This window comes from Capricornis sumatraensis, chromosome 2 (genome assembly GCF_032405125.1).
Source record: "Capricornis sumatraensis isolate serow.1 chromosome 2, serow.2, whole genome shotgun sequence".
In the NCBI taxonomy this organism is placed as follows: domain Eukaryota; kingdom Metazoa; phylum Chordata; class Mammalia; order Artiodactyla; family Bovidae; genus Capricornis; species Capricornis sumatraensis.
This window is the reverse complement of record NC_091070.1, coordinates 47,778,865-47,784,864: the sequence shown is the minus strand read 5'-3', so window position 1 is coordinate 47,784,864 and position 6,000 is coordinate 47,778,865. Positions and strand designations below refer to the sequence as shown.

At 48.6% G+C, this 6,000-nt stretch overlaps 1 protein-coding gene across 1 annotated transcript in view; it reads left to right on the top strand.

Annotated features, from left to right (window-relative positions):
* Nucleotides 1-5,251: 5,251 nt before the first annotated feature.
* RAB27A (RAB27A, member RAS oncogene family) overlaps nucleotides 5,252-6,000 on the top strand; it is an 81,787-nt gene continuing 81,038 nt past the window's right edge. The window contains exon 1 of the mRNA XM_068965001.1: nucleotides 5,252-5,333. The gene's annotated coding sequence lies outside the window, so the exon portion shown is untranslated. The remainder of the gene's footprint in view (nucleotides 5,334-6,000) is intronic.

Sequence of the window (6,000 nt, the reverse complement as noted above, 5' to 3'; positions counted from 1 at the left end):
TCTTTAATGAGCTTTTTCCTCATCTGTGATATGGAGACAAGAATAGTGCTTATTTCATAGGGCAATTGTGAGAAGTAAATGAGGTGATATATGTAAAGTTCTTAGCATATTGGCTGATTCAGAGTAAATGGTCAATAAATGTTAGCCTTTATTATAAGCATTCCAGGATCCTTCATTACCCAACCTCTGCTTATTTCTCCAGTTTCTTTGATTGCTCCTTCCACTCTTTTCAGCTTTTCTGAGCTTTCAGTTGCTCCAGTATATCATTCTCTCTTTTTTGCCTCCAAGCCATGCTTCTGATCTTTTTCGTATAATTCTCTTCTCTCACTTTCCCCAGGGCTTCCCTTGTAGCTCAGCTGGTGAAGAATCTGCCTGCAATGCAGGAGACCCTGGTTCGATTCCTGGGTCGGGAAGATCCTCTGGAGAAGGAAATGGCAACCCACTCCGGTATTCTTGCCTGAAGAATCCCATGGACAGAGGAGCCTGGCGGGCTAAACCTCATGGTGTCAAAAGAGTGAGACACGACTTAGCAACTAAACCACCCCACCTTCCCCACTTATTCATCCTTAATCTATACATCACTTGTCTCTGGGAAGTATTGGTATCAATTAACTTGTGTTTCAATTAGTCAGACTTAGCCACTGAGCAACAACTTCCCTTATCAAGGATCTTATCTCACTGCACAGAAGTTAACTTGATCTCTTTGAGGACAGGATCACTGAGGGCAAGGACCAGTTTGCCTTGTTCACTACTGCATCTCTAGGACCAAACAGTGTTTCACTTGCTGAATGGAATGACAGAATGGGTGATGTAAGAGCCCCAGCATCGCTGTTTTCTGATCTCCTGCCTGGTGAACTGGTGACAGCCCTGCCTGGCTGTAGGAGTGGGGAGGGCTGAGCGCTCCTTGAATCATGAACCATTAGCAGTTGCTGCTGCATTGTTGGTGCCCTTCCCCCCACCCCCAGCAGATCTTAGCTGATCAGTGACTCCCAAGACTTCCTCTACACATGAACATGGAACTACTTTCCCTGTTTTAACCTCTACTGACAACAGTTTGATGGCTTTTCTCTAAGGAATATCCCTTGAAACCATCACCCTATAGTGAATCTCTTATCCCCAACTCTGCGATTACTGCATTGTATTTGCCTGGAACTATTAAAATAAATATGTGTTCAATATTTAGCAACTTCATATGATTCACCCTATATGTGATTTTTTAAAGTAATCTGAGAAGCTCATTGTACTGTAATGCAAACTGAGTGGTTATAGACTAAAAGGATAATGGAATTGGGCAGGTGGCCTTGAGACAGCTGGAATTTGTGATCCAAGAAGAATCTGTGAGATAGAACAGATAGGAGGAGCCGGTGGACTAGGACTTCCAAACATTTCGCTTTGCCTCAGTTCAGTTCAGCTCAGTCTCTCAGTCGTGTCCGACTCTTTGCAACCTCATGAATCGCAGCACGCCAGGCCTTCCTGTCCATCACCAACTCCCAGAGTTCACTCAAACTTACATCCATCAAGTTGGTGATGCCATCCAGCCATCTCTTCCTCTGTCGTCCCCTTCCCCTGCCCCCATTCCCTCCCAGCATCAGAGTCTTTTCCAATGAGTCAACTCTTTGCATGAGGTGGCCAGAGTACTGGAGTTTCAGCTTTAGCATCATTCCTCCCAAAGAACACCCAGGGCTGATCTCCTTCAGAATGGACTGGTTGGATCTCCTCGCAGTCCAAGAGACTCTCAAGAGTCTTCTCCAACACCACAGTTCAAAAGCATCAATTCTTCGGCACTCAGCTTTCTTCACAGTCCAACTGTCACATCCATACGTGGCTACTGAAAAAACCATAGCCTTGACTAGACAAGACCTTTGTTGGCAAAGTAATTCCACTTTTGAATATGCTATCTAGGTTGGTCATAACTTTTCTTCCAAGGAGTAAGCGTCTTTTAATTTCATGGCTGCAGTCAACATCTGCAGTGATTTTGGAGCCCTCCCAAAATAAAAGTCTGACACTGTTTCCACTGTTTCCCTATTTCCCATGAAGTGATGGGACCAGATGCCATTATCTTCGTTTTCTGAATGTTGAGCTTTAAGCCAACTTCCACTCTCCCCTTTCACTTTCATTAAGAGGCTTTTTAATTCCTCTTCACTTTGTGCCATAAGGGTGGTGTCATCTGCATATCTGAGGTTATTGATAGTTCTCCCAGCATTCTTGATTCCACCTTGTGCTTTATCCAGCCCAGCGTTTCTCGTGATATACTCTGCATAGAAGTTAAATAAGCAGGGTGACAATATACAGCCTTGACGTACTCCTTTTCCTATTTGGAACCAGTCTGTTGTTCCATGTCCAGTTCTAACTGTTGCTTCCTGACCTGCATATAGGTTTCTCAAGAGGCAGGTCAGGTGGTCTGGTATTCCCATCTCTTTCAGAATTTTCCACAGTTTACTGTGATCCACACAGTCAAAGGATTTGGCCTAGTCAATAAAGCAGAAATAGATGTTTTACTGGAACTCTCTTGCTTTTTCGATGATCCAGTGGATGTTGGCAATTTGATCTCTAGTTCCTCTGCCTTTTCTAAGAAAACCAGCTTGAACATCAGGAAGTTCACAGTTCATGTATTGCTGAAGCCTGGCTTGGAGAATTTTGAGCATTACTTTACTAGCATGTGAGGTGAGTACAGTTGTGCGGTAGTTTGAGCATTCTTTGGCATTGCCTTTCTTTGGGATTGCCTTTCTTTGGGATTGGAATGAAAACTGACCTTTTCCAGTCCTGTGGCCACTGCTGAGTTTTCCAAATTTGCTTACATATTGAGTGCAGCACTTTTCACAGCATCATCTTTTAGGATTTGAAAGAGCTCAACTGGAATTCCATCACCTCCACTAGCTTTGTTAGTAGTGATGCTTTCTAAGGTCCACTTGACTTCACATTCCAGGATGTCTGGCTTTAGGTGAGTGATCACACCATCGTGATTATCTTGGTCGTGAAGATCTTTTTTGTACAGTTCTTCTGTGTATTCTGGCCACCTCTTCTTAATATCTTCTGCTTCTGTTCGGGCCATACCATTTCTGTCCTTTATCGAGCCCATCTTTGCATGAAATGTTCCCTTGGTATCTCTAATTTCCTTGAAGAGATCTCTAGTCTTTCCCATTCTCTTGTTTTCCTCTATTTCTTTGCATTGATCGCTGAGGAAGGCTTTCTTATCTCTTCTTGCTATTCTTTGGAACTCTGCATTCAGATGCTTATATCTTTCCTTTTCTCCTTTGCTTTTCGCTTCTCTTCTTTTCACAGCTATTTGTAAGGCCTCCCCAGAGAGCCATTTTGCTTTTTTGCATTTCTTTTCCATGGGAATGGTCTTGATCCCTGTCTCCTGTACAGTGTCACGAACCTCCTTCCATAGTACATCATGCACTCTATCTATCAGATCTAGTCCCTTAAATCTATTTCTCACTTCCACTGTATAATCATAAGGGATTTGATTTAGGTCATACCTGAATGGTCTAGTGGTTTACCCTACTTTCTTCAATTTAAGTCTGAATTTGGCAATAAAATGTTCATGATCTGAGCCGCAGTCAGCTCCTGGTCTTGTTTTTGCTGACTGTATAGAGCTTCTCCATCTTTGGCTGCAAAGAATATAATCAATCTGATTTTGGTGTTGCCCATCTGGTGATGTCCGTGTGTAGAGTCTTCTCTTGTGTTGTTGGAAGAGGGTGTTTGCTATGACCTGTGCATTCTCTTGGCAAAACTCTGTTAGCCTTTGCCCTGCTTCGTTCATTATTTGGTTGAGAGGTGCTTTGCCTAAGGACTTCCCTGGCAGTCCAGTGGTTAAGACTCTGGACTCTTCCAATGCAGGGTCTCTGATCAGGAACTAAGATCCCAGATACCTCCTGATGTGGTCAAAAATTTTAAAAAGTAATAAATGAAAAATGCTTTGCCTGAAAGCTCACAAGGGTAGGCCCCAAAATCGCTGTTCAGACCTTGAGGGCACTGGAGGAGGAATTTGGCGCCTCTAATGAGAACCTGGTGGAGAAGGCAATAGCAACCCACTCTAGTACTCTTGTCTGGAAAATCCCATGGACGGAGGAGCCTGGTAGGCTACAGTCCATGGGGTCACGAAGAGTTGGACACTTACTGAGCGACTTCACTTTCACTTTTCACTTTCATGCATTGGAGAAGAAAATGGTAACCCACTCCAGTGTTCTTGCTTGGAGAATCCCAGGAACGGCAGAGCCTGGTGGGCTGCCGTCTATGGGGTCGCACAGAGTCGGACACGACTGAAGCGACTTAGCAGCAGCAGCAGTAGCAGTGAGAACCTGCGCGCCTGAAGCTTCCCACCTCTGCCTCACAGCCACAGGTCCAAGCGGCCCACAGAAAGCCGTCGGCACTGGGAGAGGGAAGCCGCTAGGGGGCAGCAGAGGCTCGCAGATATCTCGCTACAGGCGCCAGTCTTTCAAGTATTTTTGTTTTTTTAATTTTAAAGAATTGCTCTAATAAGTGGAAATTTAAATAAGAGAGATTTTGGCATCTGAACTCGACTGTTCAAGAGCAGAGACCCTGTTTACTACCCCCACTTAACTACACTTTCTGACGGCCCACCCCCCACCTTGCCCCAGTCATCCAGTCATTCTCCAGGAACATCAATGCCAGGCTACCCGAGTGAGGAGCTGGCGGGGCCGGAGAAACAGTGGCAGAGCCAGGACGCCCAGCGCGGATCTGGCCCCCGGGGAAGCCAGACCAAGTGGGCAGTCCCTGCAAGCTGGGAGCCCGCCCCTCAGATCCTCAGATCCTCGTTTAGGGCCTCAGGAGCCGTCGGTCTCACGGCCGACTTTGCAACCGCTCAGCACCTGTGGCGACCAGAGGCAGACACTGACCTCACGCCCTGAAAACACCTGCAGAAAATGCCTTTGGGGGAGGAGACTTGGCGAGCGGCACCAAACTATAACCTATAGTGGCCTGATCCCAGAGCAGTTTTTAAATGTCATCCCTATGTCTCAAAACGAAAACAACCCTGTGTCTCAAAACGAAAACAACCCCTCCAGGAAAGAACAGTGGAGACCGGGTTTGGGCTAAAAGAGGCGAGTGGGGAACTTTGTGTCGGCCCCCTGGGCAGGTACGTAGGGGCTGGGGGCGGCGTGCTCGCCCTGTCTGGCGGGGGTGCACCTCGAGGTGACGGGAGGAAGCGGGAGGTGGAGGGCGGGGAGGAGGTCCCGCCCCCACCTCGCGCTCCTTTACGGGAAGTGATGTGGGGCCAGACGGAAAATACCCGCCAAGGACCCGAAAAGGCCGGCAGCGGGTGGACGCGGCGCGCGCAGACAGCGGCGTGGGGACCGCGGGCGGAGCAGGTGAGGCGGCGGCGCGGGCTGGGAGGCGCGCTCGGGCTCGGGGCGCCGGGCCCCTCGCGGGGCAGCGCGACGGAGCGGGCGCACCCAGGGTCTGGCCCTGGGGCCGGGTGTTGGGGTTGCAGCTACTCTCCGCTCTCTGGGAGGCAGAGCCCCCCGGAGAAGCTTCTTTGCTTCTCCCAGGCCCTCAGCACAAACTCTACGATGACAATCGCGGGGGTAGGGGTCAGCTTGGGCGAGGTGCCGATTAGGTGGAGTCCCAGGTTGGGATGGGGCTGAGGTCACCTCCCGGCGCATCCAGGTGCTAGGGGCCGCATGGAGGTGGCGGGGTGGGAGGAAGGAAACTTCTCAGGCAGGAGAGGAGGCTCCTGCACGGCCTCTCTAATTCTTTCCTTCCTTCGGTTTTGTCAGTTGAATGATTTATAAAGTCTTGACACCTTTGTTGGGCGGGGTCTGGACGGCGAACTGTCTGGGTGGGAGAGGGCTCCCTCCAGCCCTTTCCCTGCCAGCCAGACAGAAAACCCTACCAGGCAGTCAGGCCCTTCTGTCTTGACTGGCGGTAGGGCCGATGTGATGACAGGTTTTGGTAACTCTTGCCAAAGCTTTTGTCTCTGTCCCAATAGATCACGGATTAAGCAAAGTCAGGCCTGAAGTGAAGGAAAACTTGTGA